The sequence below is a fragment of the Hevea brasiliensis genome, chromosome 3, assembly GCF_030052815.1.
Source record: "Hevea brasiliensis isolate MT/VB/25A 57/8 chromosome 3, ASM3005281v1, whole genome shotgun sequence".
In the NCBI taxonomy this organism is placed as follows: domain Eukaryota; kingdom Viridiplantae; phylum Streptophyta; class Magnoliopsida; order Malpighiales; family Euphorbiaceae; genus Hevea; species Hevea brasiliensis.
The window spans coordinates 58,664,297-58,684,311 of NC_079495.1; positions in this window are offsets into that span (position 1 = coordinate 58,664,297).

Here is a 20,015-nt window from a genome sequence, read left to right on the forward strand (position 1 = left end):
CTAGGCACAAAATGTGCCAACTTTCATGAAGGAAGCTTGCTAAAATTCTGCTTGCAAGGTAGCTTGAAAAATGACCAAATCCGGATTAAGTGCATTGAGGCTTGAAAATTGACCATTTGGGCAGCAGTTAGTGTTTAGGCCATAACTCACTCAAAACAGGTCCAATTGACCTGAAATTTTGACCATGAATAGTTAAGACCCATATCTACAAGTCTTATGAAGACACCAAAGCCCAGAAATGACCATAAGCAAGTTAAACAGCTTGCACAAGTTCGGGTCCAAAAACTGGCCGAACCTAAAATGACCTAAAGTGACCTAAAGTGACTAGTTTTGATGCAATTTGACAAGCAATAGTAAAATGACCATAACTTGGTCTACATAACTCAGAATGACCTGAAATTTTGCCCTGCGTTCCATAATACATAGATCTACAAGTTTGTAGTTTTGACCAAAACCCAAAAACCGAGGGAACTAGGTAGTCCGCCTAGGTCAAACTAGTATCCCGGAATCCAGCAAATTGCAAGGAAATGCAGTATACACGGAAATGAACTTGGTAACATGTACCGGCCCTAAAAGACTATCGAATGTGACATATTAGTAACGTTAATGTGACGCAACATTTAATGTGACGCAACATTTAATGTGACACCCCTTACCCATCTACAGTATAGTCGAGTAAGATATGTCACACAGTGTACCGGAACACCCTATTTTATTTTAATCCTTTTTATCCTTCCTTATTTATTTTTATCCTAGTTATGAAGTACAATTAGTGAAGTATAATTTATTTAAGTCATTTATGGAAAACATCAATTTATTTGAGCTTTTGCAAATTTTATAGAAAATTCGGCAGAGTACCGGCTAAAAATGGAGAAAACAGTTCTTCGGAACCTGTGAAAAACACTTCCAAAATTTTCAATCAATCCCCAACTCCATTTCATCAACAAAATCTCAATATTTTTCAACAACATTTCCATTTCTCAATCATTCATTTCATATGATATTTATGTAAAAGTCATCAATAAATATTCACTTTTTCATTCATAAACACAATTTTTACTATTTACATCAATACCAAAATACATTACATAAGTCTTAATTACAAATGAGAAAATAAAAGTTAATTATAAAATACCCAAAATGAAACCTAGTGTCCCACCAATGCACTGATGTCGGTGAGGTGACACGGACACTATGCAGAGCTGCAGAAGGTCTCACCCAGTCTGTGGTCTACTGGGCTCTCAATAGGTCTCTCTAGAACCTAGCATGGCAAAAGCAACGCGCTAAGCAATAATGCTTAGTGGTGCCAATAATAAAATAAAAAGAAATGACAGAAAATAAATATGCAGTGCATTTTTTAATGTCTTATGCAGACAATTTTTCGATCATTATTGGTAATCTTATTTATTTTGTACTTGTTATATTCATAATTTCATTAAATTTATCCACTTCCATTTTTAGTTGCCCAAGTAACCTATACTGGATGACTGGACTGGATAAATGGGTAAACTGGCACTGGGTATCAAGTATCTCGGGCTGTCACACCATCGGTCACATATGTATCTTTCGGTGTGCAACAGAACGACTAATAAGCTGTAATAATATTAGGCACAAGGCCAAGTATCAATACAATGTCAGAATGGCTAAAAGCCATGAAATCACAGAATGATATAGTGCCATGTGCAGTACTGCTAACTGAACCCTATTGGCATGCCAACCTATCCAAACCAATCTTACTAGGTGTACTAGGGCATGTTACACCTTTAAATTATACAATTCTTGAAATTTAAGTTTAGGTGTTACTATTTATTTCATTAGTCAACTAAAATGTTGATTTTTGCATAGGCAATAGGTACATTGATTCTAATACTCCCAACATACCACATTTTGCATTCTAAAGTTGTTAGTATTGGTTGCCAATACCATTTCTAAGCTTAGTGCTAGTTGTTCAAAATTTTTAGATTTCAAGCCTTGTGTTTACTGTTCCATTGATCATTTTTACATTAGGAATTTGGCAAAGTTGTCAACATCAAAGTTGTTCCTTATTGTCTCTAGTTACATTTCTTTTTTTGAATCACTCCATTTGGATTTTTGTATCTCAAGTTATGGCCTAAAAACCATAACTGGCCGGATTGCAAACTTTCCAAATTATCTGGACTGACCAAATCTACAGCATTTTGTACAGTGAATGCAGGTCACTTTTTGAACATGTTATAGTCAAAATTTGGGTTAGGTTTCTTCATGAAAGTTGTAGGTCTATATCTCAGCTTTCTGCTGGTAAAATTTCAGATCAATTGGACTTTTCTACACTGAGTTATGACTAAATGAATAAATACTGTTCATTTAGTCATTTTGCCCAGGCAGAATGCAGGTTACCCGGATTAGGGAAATTTTGAGGTCAACTTGGTTTGGTTTTTTGGGCAGGGTTTCTACACCAAAGTTGTGCCATTATGTGTCTAGTTTCATGTCCAATTGGCCTTGCACCAATTGAACCTCTACAACTCCATTTATAGCTGCCCAAACCTGCTAGACTCATGCTCAGTCCTGCAGGTCAGCCAAGGCAGCTCACCCAAACTCAAATGCCAAGCCTCAACTCACTTCATTTATTCATCATACATAGCCAAATGGTCACTAATTGACCATTTAAACTTTCATTCACCAACACATGAGCAAACCCTAGGTTTCTCCCAAACCCTAACTCCACAATTTCAATTTTACTTAGTTAATGGCATTTTTGGGCTCTGTACTCTTCATAAAAGTAGTAGCCCTATGTCTAAGCTTTCCAATGGTATAAATTTCAGGTCATTTGGACCTATCTAGAGTGAGTTATGACCAAATGAATGTACAATATTCATTTGGTCATTTTCTGGGTTTACTATTTGGTAATTCGGATTAGGGCAATATTTAGGTCACATTTTAGGCAAAATTTGGGCATGGTTTCTTCATGGAAAATGGTAAATATTTGGTCTAGTTTTACCTCCAATTGGCCTCATACCAATTGGAGCCACACAAATTTGGTTGTGGCTCAAAATACACACTGATTTCAACAATTACTCAACCTGCAAGGAAATTACACTTCCAATTTTCATTCCTCCATCACCCAAACTACAATTGTGGCATTCATGGCATGTAACACCCTCACTGTAGCAATTACGTGCATTCTACTGTTTCGGTGACCGGTGTCGGTCTGGACAGCTAGAACGTTTGGAAAAATATTTAGACTAGAGTGAGGATTCATAAATAACTCAAATAAGTATAAGAAAAATTAAGGAAAAATTTTAGAAATAAAATACAACAAAGTTAAATGAGCCGGTGCCCTAGCGATGGGTAACCCAGTGGGAAGTTGCGGTTCTCGCAACTAGGAGCCCTAGACCAGGGAGAAAATTCATAAAATAATTTTTGAGACTCCAGAGAAGGGTCATTGAGGTTTCTATGGCATTAGAATGCCAAGGAAATTCTTAGAAAAAATTTTCAATCAGTACAAACAATTTTGGCTCAATAAGCCAAACGGAGGGCATTTTGGTCATTTCGTCTTCAGAGATGATTTTTGGCCGACTTGTCCAGTTAAGTAAATAATTATTATGATATAAAATATGAATAAATATTGCTACAAATTAAATTGAAATTGAGTAGAAAAGAAAAAAAAAGAAAATGAATTAAATAAGAAATTATGACATCACATGATGTCATTAGTGTGCCTCCACCCAATCACATGGTGACACATGGCTATAACTCACTTAAAATGAGTTAAATGGGCAGAAATAAAAGAAAGAAATCAGTTTTCCTTTTACTTTCTTCTTCCATCCGTAGCTCTCCTAACCCTTACCACCATTAAAGCTTATCCAAGCTTTATAACCCACCCAAACCTCACTTGTAACCCTAAGTCCACTTCAACAAAATTTGTCTCTACATCTTGAGCAAGTGTTTGGCAGCCAAGAAAATTAAGAAAGTGAAGGAAAAATCTAAGTTGGGTCAAGAAAAAAATTCTGCTCCATTCAAGGTTAGAGCCCTAAACAATTTCTTTCTTTCTTTAATCTTATAAGCATGCTAAATCAAGTAGAAAAATTGTGTGAAATTAAAAGAAAAACTTGAGTAAATGAAATCTCTAAATTTGGCAGCCATGAGAAAGTTTAAGGATTGTTGGTTTTTGATGAAATTAAGTGGCTTAATTATGTTATTGATGAGTATAGATGATGGATAAAGCGATTTGGTATGAGTTTGGTGTGTGTATGCCATGAATTGGAAATTGGAGTTAGGGTTTGAGCATGAAATTGAGACTTTGATCATGTAATGATGAAAGTGAGTTTTAATGGTCAATTAGTGACCATTTGGTTTTTGGTAAACAAGAAATGAAGTGTGTTTAGTGATGGGATTTAGGTTTAGTGTGGCTGCCCTAGGTGACCTGCAGAATTGGACATGAGTCCAGCAGGTTTGGGCAGCCATAACTTGCATTGTAGAGGTTCAATTGGTGTTTGGCCAATTGGACATGAAAATAGACACATAATGGCACAACTTTGGTGAAGAAACCATGCCCAGAAAACCAAATTAAGTTGACCAAAAGTTTTCCCTAATCCCGGTGACCTGTAATCTGCCTGGGTAAAATGACCAAATGAATAGTGTTTGGTCATTTGGCCATAACTCAATGTAGAAAGGTCCAATTGGCCTGAAATTTTACCAGAAACAAGCTGAGATATAGACCAACAACTTTCATGAAGAAACCTGACCCAAATTATGATCATAACCTAGTCAAATTGCCAACCAAACTTAGGTCACCAAATCTGGCAGAACCAAATTGCCCAGAAAATCTGGGTACAGGTCACTCCGACCAGTTATGGTAAAATGACCATTACATGAGCTACAAAACTCCAAATGGAGTGATTCAAAAAGAGAATTAAAGAAGACACAATAAGGAACAACTTTGATGAAGAAAGGTTAGCCTAGTTTCCACTCTAAAATTGTCCAATGGAACAGTAAACTTAGGTAGTAAAAACTAAAAATTTAGAAATGCATCTAGGGGACTTTAAATTGCAATTGGCAATTAATACTAGCAAATGTAAAACTCAAAATGTGGGATCTTGGTGTAATTAGAATTAATATATCCATTAAGTATAAAAAAGTCAACATTTTGGTTGACTAGTAAGGTGAATAGTAATCAAAATGATTAGTAAATTAAGATGAAGACCTAGAACCAATTCTAAGCTTAAATGCTTAGAATTGGATGACAAATGTGGACTATGCATCCTAGTCAAAATTGTTAAAAAGAAATTAAGGCCATAAATTTGAAATCCATGAAATATTCATGGATTACTTGAAACATGAAAAATAAGTCACCTAATTGATGTGAATAGATAGTTAGGGCTTATATGCCCATCACAAATGGAATTCATAAAATATTAGTAACTCAACTTGAAATATAAAATTTGTAATTACATAAGTAGATCCTTAAATGTATAAATGAGAAAGGAAAAATGTTTTGAATACAATGGCGCATGTGAACCATTGTTTAGAATTGTGATCAATATGAATAACATAATGAATGAATAAATGAACCATATTAATGTATGAATGAGACATTAGTTCTCATTATTGTAGAGAGGAGAAGTATTTTGAGTACAATGGTATAAAAGGATAATTGATGTGAATTGTGATCATATAAATGATCAAATGAATGTATGAATTATAATTGAAATTTATCATGAAATAATGAAGTCATAAAACATAATATATTAATATTTGTTGATATTATGTGCCCTTGTATTGCCTAGACATGTGTGTCAGATTAGATAGTTTGGCATGTCAATAGGGTATTGTTTTAGCAGTACTGCGAAAGGCTTTATGCCCGCATTCATGGCTTTATGCTCGCATTCATGGCTTTATGCCCGCACTCATGGCTTAATACCTGATTATGTGTTATCATGGCTTTTTAGCCATACTGACTGCATACGTGGTTGACGTTCTGCGTCCCATGGTATGACGGCCCGAGACATCGCGGTGTCCAGTGCCAATGACCTGTTATCTAGTTTAGTCAGCCTGTCATAGGTTACTTGGGCAGTGAAATTTGTTGAAATAAGTTAAGAATATTAGCAATTAAAAATATTAGAAATTAAATAAAATAAATGAGTAAGATGACCTAAAATAAATTAGAATAGTTATTTATTAGAAAGAATCAAAATAAACTAGACCGATATTAAAATTTACTTATTATGAGATAATCTGAGACAACCTAGCAAGTATTGAGAAAATGCTAAAAGATTAGCAAAGAAAATTATAACATAAATAAATATTGCAAATGTGACTTATATAATAATATAAGCATAAACTTATTATTTTTAGATCATTTTTCTTTGCACATTATTACTGTACATTGGCGAAATAAACACTTTCAAAGAAGACTAAATTAGGATAAAATATGTTAAATTTTAGAAACCGCATGTGAAGTATAAATAAATCTTAATTATCCAAATTTTATTTCTATCTTTATTTGTATATTATTTTTTTTGTTATATTATTGCACCACTAAGCAGCAATGCTTAGCGCGATGGAATTGTTTCCTTCGCAGGTACTGAAGCTAGAACCCAATGGACGATTGACTGGGAATTTTGGGAGTTTTGATCTGCAGAAGTGTCTGAAGTATTCAAGGTTGTCACCTCCTCAGCAATGCATGTAGATAGGGCCCATATAGATCATATTTTATATTTTGTATAAAATGCTTAGATATTGTATTGTAATGTATATTATGAACAGGTAATTAATAGGAATGTGATGTAAATTAATAAATTAGCTTTTTTATATGTAATTAATTTATATATCATGCAAATTATGAAATTTTGTAATTATTTTATAAATTATGTAAATTAAGAAAATTTGAAAATTTTGCTTCTGTACTTTGAGAATGTTTACATATGAATTGAGTATGAATGGAAATGTAACACCCTAGGCAAATCCCACATCGACAAAACACGGGAGAGATGCTGGGCTTATAAGTTGGTGGTTCGTAACCCATAGTGACGCGTTTTAAAACCGTGAGGGCTTCCGTCCAGAGCGGACAATATCACTAGTGGGCCGGGCCATTACATTTGTGGTATCAGAGCTGCTCCGCGTGCAACCTTGAACGATGGTGGGGCAAACCTCAGCGAGGACGCTGAGTCCCAAAAGGGGGGTGGATTGTAACACCCTAGGCAAATCCCACATCGACAAAACACGGGAGAGATGCTGGGCTTATAAGTTGGTGGTTCGTAACCCATAGTGACGCGTTTTAAAACCGTGAGGGCTTCCGTCCAGAGCGGACAATATCACTAGTGGCTGCATCATTTAATGTAGAGAGAGTACGAAATGAGGAGCAGTCTAGGAGAGATAAACAGCGAAAGAGGAGTTCTGGACAAGGTCAGTCTAGTACACTAGTTTCTGAAGGTAAAAGGCCTAAGGTTTCCTAGGGCCAGGGCCAGAGACAGGCATCTCAGTTTACTCAGAGAGGGGGACAGTCTAGAGTGTCAGTGGGGAGTTCTCCTGGCACAGTGGTAGGGGGATCTGCCTCAATACCATAATGCAACTACTGTGAGAGGAGGCACCGAGGAGAGTGCCGATTGTTGACAGGGGGATGTTTCCGATGCGGAGCTACAGACCATTTTCTACGAGATTGTCCCCATAGGAGTGTTTCCACTGCCCCACCACCGACTGAGAGATCTGCCCCTGCAGTTCAGAGGGGTAGACGACCTGCAAGACCAGAGGTGACGGGTACCTCACAGAGACCAGCTTCTGAGACGATTGAGCGACTCAAGGCTCGAGTAGCGCCTCGTGTGTATGCTATGAGGGCACAGGAGGAGCCAGAGCTGGCAGACGTTGCTAGAGGTATATTTCTCATTATAAAATTTTAGTATATGTAATAATAGACCCTATGTATGAGATAAAAGTAAATAGGTACAGAACTAGTTAAGAACAAGATCGTAAAGCCAGAACTAGTAAAATAGACTAAGGAGAAGTAGTTCCTCGACTATTTACACCGAGTAAATTTCGAGGACGAAATTTTTGTTAGAGGGGAAGAATTGTAACACCCTCACTGTAGCAATTCCGTACATTCTACTGTTTCGGTGACCAGTGTGGGTCTGGACAGCTAGAACGTCTAGAAAAATATTTAGACTAGAGTGAGGAGTCATAAATAACTCAAATAAGTGTAAGAAAAATTAAGGAAAAATTTTAAAAATAAAAATACAATCATGTTAAATGAGCCGGTGCCCTAGCGATGGGTGACTGCACGGGGAAGTATCGGTAAAGACAGGTATCGACCCCAGACCCGTGAGAAAATTTATGAAATAATTTTTGGGACTCCAGAGAAGAGTCATTGAGGTTTTTATGGCATTAGAATGCCAAGAAAATGTTTAGAAAAATTTTTCAATCGGTACAGACAATTTTAGTCTATTAAGACAAACGGAGGGCATTTTGGTCATTTCGTCTTCAGAGATGATTTTTGGCCAACTTGTCCAGTTAAATAAATAATTATTATGATCTAAAATATGAATAAATATTGCTACAAATTAAATTAAAATTAAGTAGAAAAGAAAAGAAAAGAAAAGAAAATGAAATTTAATTAGGATTATGACATCATGCACATGTAAGCATGATGTAATAAAAATTTGTTAGCCAATCACTATCCAACAAGCATTCATAAAAAGGTTAAAATGAGATTAAAAAACCCAAAAATCACTCATCTTCTTCCATTTTCTAGAGTTAGCCGAACCATTCCCTAAAGAAAGCTCCATGGCTTCTTCTTTTTTCAAGCTTTATTTCTCTTAATTTCCTCCATAAATCTTCATACAACCTTCACAAAAAATTCATTTCTAGTCTTGGGAAAGGTATTGGTAGTAACAAAGAGAAGAAATATTGAAGTTTTGGAGAGCTTAAATTGATCTCAAAGAGGTTAGTGCACTAATTTATTTCTATTTCTTTTCTAAGTATGATAAGCTTGCTAAATTAAGTTAGATTGATATAAAATTAAAAGAAATTTTTAGGGATAGAAAATTTCTAAATTTCAGCAGCCATTATATGAGTTGTGGTTTGATGGTTTTGAGGAAATTATTTGTGTTTATTAGTGATATTGATGAGTAATTGTGATGAACAAATTGATTGGCATGTGTTTACATGAATTGAAGAATTGTGAGTTAGGGTTTTTGACCTAACTTTGAGGAAATTGATGTGTGTCTTGAAATGGATGATGTTGAGATGATTTAATGACCAATAGAAGTGCTATATATGTTAAATGAAGTTTGTGGAGTTGGGAGAATTGAGTTTGGGAGTGTTGATTTTTATGCAGGAAAATCAGACCTTTGAGTCCAGTGCATTGTTTGAGTTATAACTGGACTTGTGTTGCTCCAATTGGTGTGAGGCCAATTGGAGGTGAAACCTAGGACAAAATGCCCCATTTTTCATGAAGAAACCATGCCCAAATTCTGTCCATAAGTTGACCAATTTACTGTCCCAATTCGGTGTTAGTAGTATGCCCTAGAGCATATCATTTAGTATGTATCTTGTACATATTTTAATAATAAAAGGCATTTCCACTTTTCCGTTTACATAATATATTTATGTGTAATAGAAAAGGTCCATTGATATTTTGTTAGAAATATTATTCTTAAGTTGTTAAGAATATGAGTGACAATATTTCTAGTACAAAGTATCATAAATAGGTTCACAATCGAGGATATTTCATAATAAGGACATGACTTATCCAGAAAGATTGTATTCATGTTTGTTCCCAAGTTATTTATATGAGATATAAATAAGATGGAATGGTGAGTCTCATGCCATATAACAAACTTGATAGGCACTTATAAATGATAAGTAGGCCGAACCAGTGACACTTATGACAAGCACATGGAGTTTACTCTTGTCAATGTTTTGTCATAAATCATATCAGTGCATATAATCTTTAGACCTGAGATAGCACAGTTATCTTGTATATAGGTAGTTTGAGTTTGATACTGCTTTCATACTTGTACTATGTATGGGTATATGGGCATGTGTTGGCTCTTGCTAGTTATATATGGAGGTAGGTGTTGATCAAGATGGAATCTGTTCTCTAAGTAAATAGAGTTAAAATCCTATGTTCATTTAATTGTTCTTGATGTTTCAAGTTCTGGCCAGACAGATAGATTTATTCGTAAAAGAGTTTCGATGAGAAAAATCTTTTAATCAAGAACTGGAATTAAAAGAGAACATAATATTCATAGCAAATGGAGTTTGACATAAACCATGACTCGGCTTGAGTTAGGATTTTGTAACAGAGAGATTCTAGTGCATGGTAACATATGATTATAGGTTCATTTAAGGTAAACCTTATTACTAATTGGGTGGCCATGGCATGCTATGCTAGGTGTTAACCATGGTCTATGAGGTTCATAAAATGATTTAGAGAAATCATTTATGGTAAGAAAGAGTTCTGATGATATTAAGAGTTGATATCATTTCTCATTGCCAATTAGTGATGAGCCTAGTAAGTCACACACATACACAAGTTATCACCTATTTAAATATGATTTAATTAATTAATTAAAGAGTTTAATTGATTAATTAAATAGATTTGGTTTGTAATTAAATTGCAAAGTCCCTAGCATGACTTGAAACCAAATCTAGATTATTGGATGTGTAGTATAAATTAAATTTATATTTAAAGTGTTTAAATATGAATTTAATTGATGAGAAATTAATTAATAGAGATTAATTAATTAATTTATATTTGATATAAATTAATTAGAAGAAGAAAATAATTATTTTGGGTTAAGAACTCAAAATTAAGACACAGGGGCATTTTGGTCATTTTGCAGTGTGACACGTGGCACCATGAGATGGTGACACATAGCATAACACATAAGCTTGCCAAATAATTTTAATCATGTAAGATGATTAAAATCAAGATTAAATATAGGTTTGACACTTGGCACAATGTGATTGGGTCACTTAAACCTAGAGCTAATCAAAAGGTGACATGTGGCTAGGGTTTAATGTGTTAACCTAGCTATTTAAGTGGGGTTATGAAAAGAAAACACAACCAGCAGCCTCTCCTCTCATATGTCACGCCACTTTGAGCCTCTCCAGCTATTTCTCTTCATCTCTCATCAATTCAAAGAGATTAGCCATCAATCTCTTGAATTAAGAACACTAGAAATTGTTTCTAGTGTCCTGTTTGCATCTCTAATCTCTTAAAAGGCAGAACTTGAATTTCTAATTAATAGAAAAGGCTTTAGAAGCTGTTCAAGGGCTGCCATAGGTGTTCTTGGTGTGGACAAGCTAGAGGGACAACATCTGGTGTCCTGAAGACGACTCTCAAAGGCGCAGACACGCTGCAGCACATCAAGAGGTTAGTGTAATCGTTCTTGATTTAATCTAGGGTTCTAAAATTAATCTGATTAATTTTAAAATCTTAAATGGCAAATACAGATCCAAAAACATATTAAAAGAGTTTTAATATGTTGTTTATCATTGAAATCAAATAGATAAAAATAAATCTTGCATGGTGCATGTGACCCTAGGTGAAAATTTTTGAATTCAATGGTATAATCTTGTGTTTTTCACGCCTGTTCCTTCAATTGGTATCAGAGCCACTATATTTGCCATTTAGATTGTTGATTATATAATTTAATTGTGTGTTTGATCATGAGATCAAGAGATTCATTGCTGGTTGGATCATGAGATGTGGCGTCACACATGGAGAAGCCACCATTGGTGGCGGCAACAATGGTTCCATGGGTGATTCAAGGTTTGGCTTTTAATTCTGCAATTGTTGTATGATCTAAGGCCTATTCTTTGACTAATTAAAGTGTTTAATTAGTTGTTTTAATCACACAATTAAATTATGATTCAAATCAGAATTTTAAAAAATGTTTGAATGTGATTCAAATCTGAATTTTAAAAGTTGTTTGAATGAGATTCAAATCTGAATTTTTAAAGTTGTTTGAATCATATTTAAATCTGATTTTTAAAATTGATTCAATAAAATTCAGATCTGATTTTTAAAAAATATTTGAATGTGATTCAAATCTGATTTTTAAAAATGTTTGAATGTGATTCAAATCTGAATTTTTGAAGTTGTTTGAATGTGATTCAAATATGAATTTTAAATTTGTTTGAATGAGATTCAAATCTGAATTTTTAAATTTATTTGAATCATATTCAAATCTGAATTTTAAGTTGAATATGAGATATTCAATTTAATTTAAGAATGTATGTTTTATTTAATTGTTAAATAGTGATATGCATGATGGATGATCATGGACTATAAAAAGACCAATGTGATTGGATTTATTTCTTTTATGTTTCTTTGGGATTGTAAATTAATTAATTTATTTTAATTTATTTTGGGCATGTATTATTAAGTTTGTAATATTTTTGGGTTGTAATTTCATTTATTTAAGTTCTTGTAAATTCGCCTTGGTATGCCAAGGATTACTATGTAATATTGGATTGCAAGAAGTTCAAGGAGGTCAAGAGCATTGGTGGGACCAGTGGGAGGAATTCAATATCAAGTGTTGATTATGTACTCCTTCAGCAACTCTTGTAAAATGAATGAATGAAATGCACCTAGGAATGCCCTGATTCAATTCTTGGTGGCTCAGAATTGAATCCCTTAGAAAGTCCATGATCAGACCATAGTTTATGCTTATCCATGAATGCATGAGATGTATGGGAATGTATGCAATTATATGATATATGCATGCTAAATGGATAATGTGCAAAGTGAGACCTTAATAGTAATTAGGATGGCTATAAAATCTTCCAAACAAATGATTAAGTTGGAAATGCTATAATTAAAGTAATTATAACATAAGCCCTCCATTGGGGCAATTATTTTAAGAAATTTTAAATAGTTGCATGAGATGCAATTAATTTAAGAGATTTTCTTAAGAATAATTGTTAAGCATGAGATGTTGTAAATATGTAAATGGTTTGGTGGCCAATATTGGATGTACCTGAGGACATTAAAATTATTTGCATAATTACTTGCTCAATGGGATCAACTTAACTAATGCAAGATAAGTCAATATTGGATGTACCTGAGATTTTGAGCATTAGGGGCTAGTAAAAGGATTGAACCTCACATGAGATGTGATGGGCAAGGAGTTGCTCACTTATAGTTTATTGTAATTCCAATAATGGATGTACCTGAGGATGATCAATAGAATTATAAGAATTCAATCACCCACTAGAAATCCATCCAACTAGGATTTCCGTTTTCTACTTTGGAAGTGTAGGATTCGCTAAGTTAGTGGGAGGACCAATTTGATTAAAAGACCATAATCATTTTGGTTAATTACATGATACATTTACTAATTAATCTGGTTATTTTCTGCAATTAATTTTCTGATAATAATGAGCACAAAACAACCACCACCATCCAATATCCTTGCAAGCATACTTGATCACAACAGGTTGACAGGACCTAATCATGCGATTAGCTAAGAAATTTGTAACTTGTCCTGAACCTTGAACATATAGGATATGTTCTAGATTCAAATGTTCCTGGTCCCTTACCTCCAGAGGCCACACAAGAGGAACATGAAACTTTGGACAAGTGGAAGGAGCATGATATGAGAGCTAAGTGTTACATGCTTGCTTCCATGAGTAATGAGTTACAGAAGCAACATGAGAACATGCAGAGTGCGAGTGAGATCCTCCTTCACCTACAAGAGTTGTATGGTGAGCATAGCAGGAATGCTAGGTATGAGATATCTAGACAGCTATTCCGTATTAGGATTTCTGAGTGAAATAATGTTGGGGATCATGTCCACAAGATGATTCGGCTGATTGAGCAGTTGGAACATCTTGACTTCAACATGGATTTCCAACTACAAACAGATTTGATCCTTCAGTCCCTTCTGAGTCTTTTGGAAATTTTGTGACAAATTTCTATATGACTAAACAGGAATGCACCTTAGCTGGTTTACTCAACATGCTGGTTATTGCCCAAAAGAATATGCCAGGCAATAAAGGAAAAGAGGTAGCTTTGATTGCATTTTCTTCTACTGGAAAGTCCAACAAGAAGAAGCGCAATAAGAAAAAGAAATCTCAGATTCCTGGTCCTTCCAAGAAAATAGCTAAACAGAAAAGGAAGATTAAAGCTGATAAAGGCAAAGGAAAGTGTCTCCACTGCCAACAGGAAAGTGTTTCCATTGCCAATAGGAAAGTGTTTCCATTGCCAGTAAGAAAGTGTTTCCACTGGCCAGAGTATAGTAATCTAAATGAATGCAATGCCATGGTGAAAACCAACTCAAGTTCAAAATATATTTGGCACTTAAGGTTATGTCATGTTGCAGAAGATAGGATTGCAAAATTGGAGAAAATGGGGATTCTATCCTCATTGGGCTCTGAGCCTACTCCAACTTGTGAATCTTGCCTTCAAGGCAAAATGACTAGAACACCCTTTGTTGGACAAGGGCTAAGAGCTGAAAATATTTTGGAACTAATACATAGTGATGTATGTGGTCCGTTTAAAGAAATGGTTAGAGGGGGCTTTCATTATTTTATTACCTTTACTGATGATAAATCAAGGTTTGGGTATTTGTATTTGATGAAATACAAACATGAATCCTTTGAAAAGTTTAAGGAATTTAAATCTGAAGTAGAAAATCAAACAGGAAAAAGTATTAAAGCTCTTCGATCAGATCGTGGAGGTGAATATTTGAGTACTGAATTTGATGAATACTTGAGAGAGCATGGCATTGTTTCTCAGCTGACTCCTCCAGGAACGCCACAGCTGAATGGTGTATCTGAAAGGAGAAATCGTACCCTATTGGATAAGATACGTAGTATGATGAGCTATACTGATATTCCAATCTCCTTTTGGGGATTTGCATTAGAATCAGCTTTGTATATTCTGAATAGGATTCCATCAAAATCAGTTTCTTCCACACCTTATGAGATATGGCATGGAAGAAAACCAAGTCTTAAGCATGTTAAGATTTGGGGTTGTCGACTTATATCAAAAAGGTGAACAACGATAAATTGGAGACCAGATCAGAAAAGGTCGATTTGTTTGATATCCAAAAGATAGTTTTGGATATTATTTTTATTTGCCTACTTCACAAAAGGTTGTGATAAGTAGAGATGCCACATTTCTTCAACAAAAGTTTGTTCAAGAAGGAGGCAAAGGAAGGCAAATAGAGTTAGAATTGGAGAATTCTGACCAACCAACAGATCAGATGGATATAGATCCATCTAGTCAACCTATACCCATTGATGAAACATCTACAATTTGTTCCTCGTAGAACAACCGGGTATCTCACCCACGGTGAGATATGGTTTTCTTCATGAAGAAGAACAAGAGTTGTCTACTCATGAAGAAGTAGATCATGGAGATGATCCACTTACCTATGAAGAAGCTATATCGGATATAGACTCTTCAAAATGGATTGATGCTATGAAATCCGAGATTGATTCCATGTATAAGAATCAAGTTTGGGATCTTGTTGACCACACGAAGGTATTGTACCTATAGGGAACAAATGGGTTTTCAAGAAGAAAATTGGTTACGATGGAAAGGTAGAGACCTATAAGGCAAGGCTAGTAGCGAAGGGTTTCGCCAAAGGCAAGGAATAGACTATGAGGAGACTTTCTGCTTTGTTGCCATGCTTAAATCAATTAGGATTTTATTAGCAATAGCTGCATACTATGATTATGAGATTTGGCGGATGGATGTCAAAGCGACTTTTCTCAATGGATACATTGAAGAAAACATTTTCATGGAACAACCTAAGGGATTTGAATCCCAAGATGGTTCCAAGGTATGCAAGCTAAAGCGATCCATTTATGGGTTGAAACAAGCTTGAGGAGTTGGAACATCCGTTTTGATAAAGCCATTAAATCTTTTGGTTTTATCAAAAATGAGGATGAGCCATGTGTATATAAGAAGGTTAGTGACAGTGCTATCACTTTCCTTGTCTTATATGTGGATGACATCTTGTTGATGGGTAATGATACGGTATGTTGACAACTATAAAGGTATGGTTGTCAAATACATTCTCCATGAAAGACTTAGGGAGGCAACCTATATTCTTGGGATTCGCATCTATAGAGATAGGCGAAAACAATAATTGGTTTATCCCAAAGTCTATACTTGGAAAAGGTGTTAAAGAGGTTTAACATGCTTGATTCCAAGAGAGGATTGTTACCAGTGAGACATGGTATCCACCTTTCTAAAGAGATGTCTCCAATGACACGAAGAAAGAGATAAGATGGCAGGATTCCATATGCTTAGGCTATTGGAAGTTTAATGTATGCAATGTTGTGTACTAGGCGGATATCGCATATCTTTGTTAGTTTGACTAGCGGTATCAATCCAATCAGGTTTGGAACATGGATAGGCTGTCAAGAATATCCTTAAGTACTTGAGAAGAACTAAGGATTTATTCTTGATTTATGGAGGTGGAGACTTGCAATTGGATGGTTATCAGATTACGATTTCCAATCGGATATCGATGATAGAAAGTCTACCTCTGGATATGTGTTCATTTGTAATGGAGGTGCGATCGGTTGGAAGAGTTCCAAGCGAGCACGCATTGCAGATTCCACTCTGAGGTTGAGTATATTCTTTGCATCGGATCTTTGCAAAAGAAGTCGTTTGGATAAAGAAGTTCGTGATGAACTTACGGTAATTCCTTCCATTGAGTCGTGATTTGCACTACCTTGTGACAACAATGGAGCGATCCTCTGAGCTAAGGAACTAGGTCTCACCCAAAATCCAAACACATAGAAAGGCACTACCACATTATCGGAGATATAGTTGGGCAAGCGATATAGCCATGCAGAAAAATAACATCGACTAAAAAATTCGGTGATCCATTCACTAAGCTTTTGTCACAAGTTCGATTAGACCGACATCTTGAGAAGATAGGTCTAAGGTATTGTAATGAATGGCTCTAGTGCTAGTGGGAGATTGTTAGTAGTATGCCCTAGAGCATATCATTTAGTATGTATCTTGTACATATTTTAATAATAAAAGGCATTTCCACTTTTCCGTTTACATAATATATTTATGTGTAATAGAAAAGGTCCATTGATATTTTGTTAGAAATATTATTCTTAAGTTGTTAAGAATATGAGTGACAATATTTCTAGTACAAAGTATCATAAATAGGTTCACAATCGAGGATACTTCATAATAAGGACATGACTTATCGGAAAGATTGTATTCATGTTTGTTCCCAAGTTATTTATATGAGATATAAATAAGATGGAATGGTGAGTCTCATGCCATATAACAAACTTGATAGGCACTTATAAATGATAAGTAGGCGAACCGGTGACACTTATGACAAGCACATGGAGTTTACTCTTGTCAATGTTTTGTCATAAATCATATCGATGCATATAATCTTTAGACTGAGATATACAGTTATCTTGTATATAGGTAGTTTGAGTTTGATCTGCTTTTCATACTTGTACTATGTATAGGTATATGGGCATGTGTTGGCTCCTGCTCGGTATATATGGATGTAGGTGTTGATCAAGATGGAATCTGTTCCTCTAAGTAAATATAGTTAAAATACTATGTTCATTTAATTGTTCTTGATGTTTCAAGTTCTGGCAGACAGATAGATTTATTGAGAAAGAGTTTACGATGAGAAAAATCTTTTAATCAAGAACTGGAATTAAAAGAGAACATAATATTCATAGCAAATGGAGTTTGACATAAACCATGACTCGGCTTGAGTTAGGATTTTGTAAATGAGAGATTCTAGTGCATGGTAACATATGATTATAGGTTCATTTAAGGTAAACCTTATTACTAATTGGGTGGCCATGGCATGCTATGCTAGGTGTTAACCATGGTCTATGAGGTTCATAAAATGATTTAGAGAAATCATTTATGGTAAGAAAGAGTTCTGATGATATTAAGAGTTGATATCATTTCTCATTGCCAATTAGTGATGAGCATAGTAAGTCACACACATACACAAGTTATCACCAAGTTAAATATGATTTAATTAATTAATTAAAGAGTTTAATTGATAAATTAAATCGATTTGGTTGCAATTAATTTGCAAAGTCCCTAGCATGACTTGAAACCAAATCTAGATTATTGGATGTGTAGTATAAATTAAATTTATATTTAAAGTGTTTAAATATGAATTTAATTGATGAGAAATTAATTAATAGAGATTAATTAATTAATTTATATTTGATATAAATTAATTAGAAGAAGAAAATAATTATTTTGGGTTAAGAACTCAAAATTAAGACACGAGGGCATTTTGGTCATTTTGCGGTGTGACACGTGGCACCATGAGATGGTGACACATGGCATAACACATAAGCTTGCCAAATAATTTTAATCATGTAAGATGATTAAAATCAAGATTAAATATAGGTTTGACACTTGGCACAATGTGATTGGGTCACTTAAACCTAGAGCTAATCAAAAGGTGACATGTGGCTAGGGTTTAATGTGTTAACCTAGCTATTTAAGTGGGGTTATGAAAAGAAAACACAACCAGCAGCCTCTCCTCTCATATGTCACGCCACTGTGAGCCTCTCCAGCGAGTTCTCTTCATCTCTCATCAATTCAAAGAGATTAGCCATCAATCTCTTGAATTAAGAACACTAGAAATTGTTTCTAGTGTCTGTTTGCATCTCTAATCTCTTAAAAGGCGAACTTGAATTTCTAATTAATAGAAAAGGCTTTAGAAGCTGTTCAAGGGCTGCCATAGGTGTTCTTGGTGTGGACAAGCTAGAGGGACAACATCTGGTGTCACGAAGACGAATCTCAAAGCGAAGCTGCGACACATCAAGAGGTTAGTGTAATCGTTCTTGATTTAATCTAGGGTTCTAAAATTAATCTGATTAATTTTAAAATCTTAAATGGCAAATACAGATCCAAAAACATATTAAAAGAGTTTTAATATGTTGTTTATCATTGAAATCAAATAGATAAAAATAAATCTTGCATGGTGCATGTGACCCTAGGTGAAAATTTTTGAATTCAATGGTATAATCTTGTGTTTTTCACGCTTCCGTTCCTTCATTCGGATGTCCAGACCTTGAACCTAGAAAATTGACCAAATGAACAGTACATGTTCATTTGGCCATAACTTCTTCTAGACAAGTCTAAATGATCTGAATTTTAACCAGTAGAAAGATGAGACCTAGGACTACAACTTTCATTGAGAACACCAAGCCTAGAAATGCCTCTAACCAAATGAAATTGTTGACTAAAGTCGGGACACCAAACTGACCTGCACCATTCTGCCCAGAATTTTCTGGACTAAAGCTCACCCGACCAGTTTTGGCAAAATGGCCATAACTTGGTCTTAAAAATCCAAATGCAATGAAACCAATGGAAAAAGTTTTATAAGACATAGATATACAATATTGATCTTTTAACCAAAACTCAGAAACCTAGGGAACTAGGTCAATTGACTAGGTTAATTTAATATATAAATTCTGGAAATTTTCAAAAGAACCATTTGACCTCAGAACACACATTTAGCTATATCTCCTACTAGAAAACTCCAATTAGGTTGGGCCATACAGATCTGGAACCCTAAGAAACAGGGCTCCAACTTTGTTTCAGACTTGGTCCTCAAATTATGAACATAAGAACTCCAAAATGGGAGCCAAAGTTTCTGATCTAAACATGAGTCCTGGTAGAACAGGGTACATGAGTTCAGGCCAGTAATTTGGCCATAATTAATTCTACAAAACTTAAAAAATTGTAATAAAAATTTTTGAGTGACTATAAGACATAGAGAAACAAATTCTATGAAGGGAGTGTGGCCAAACAGTAGCCACATCCTAGTCAATTTGCTATGCAAAGACAGTGCACCAAATCTAGACCTAAAGAAAAGCCCATAAAACAATTAGGCATATGAGATGAAATGAATGAGAATAAATTGTTAAGCATAAAAATAACATGAATTAATGAAATTATAAATACTTAATAATATTATTCTGCCCAAAGTACACCTAGACTCATTTATATAGCTTGGATCGATTGGTATACCAATTAGGGACTACATATTGCAGTACTG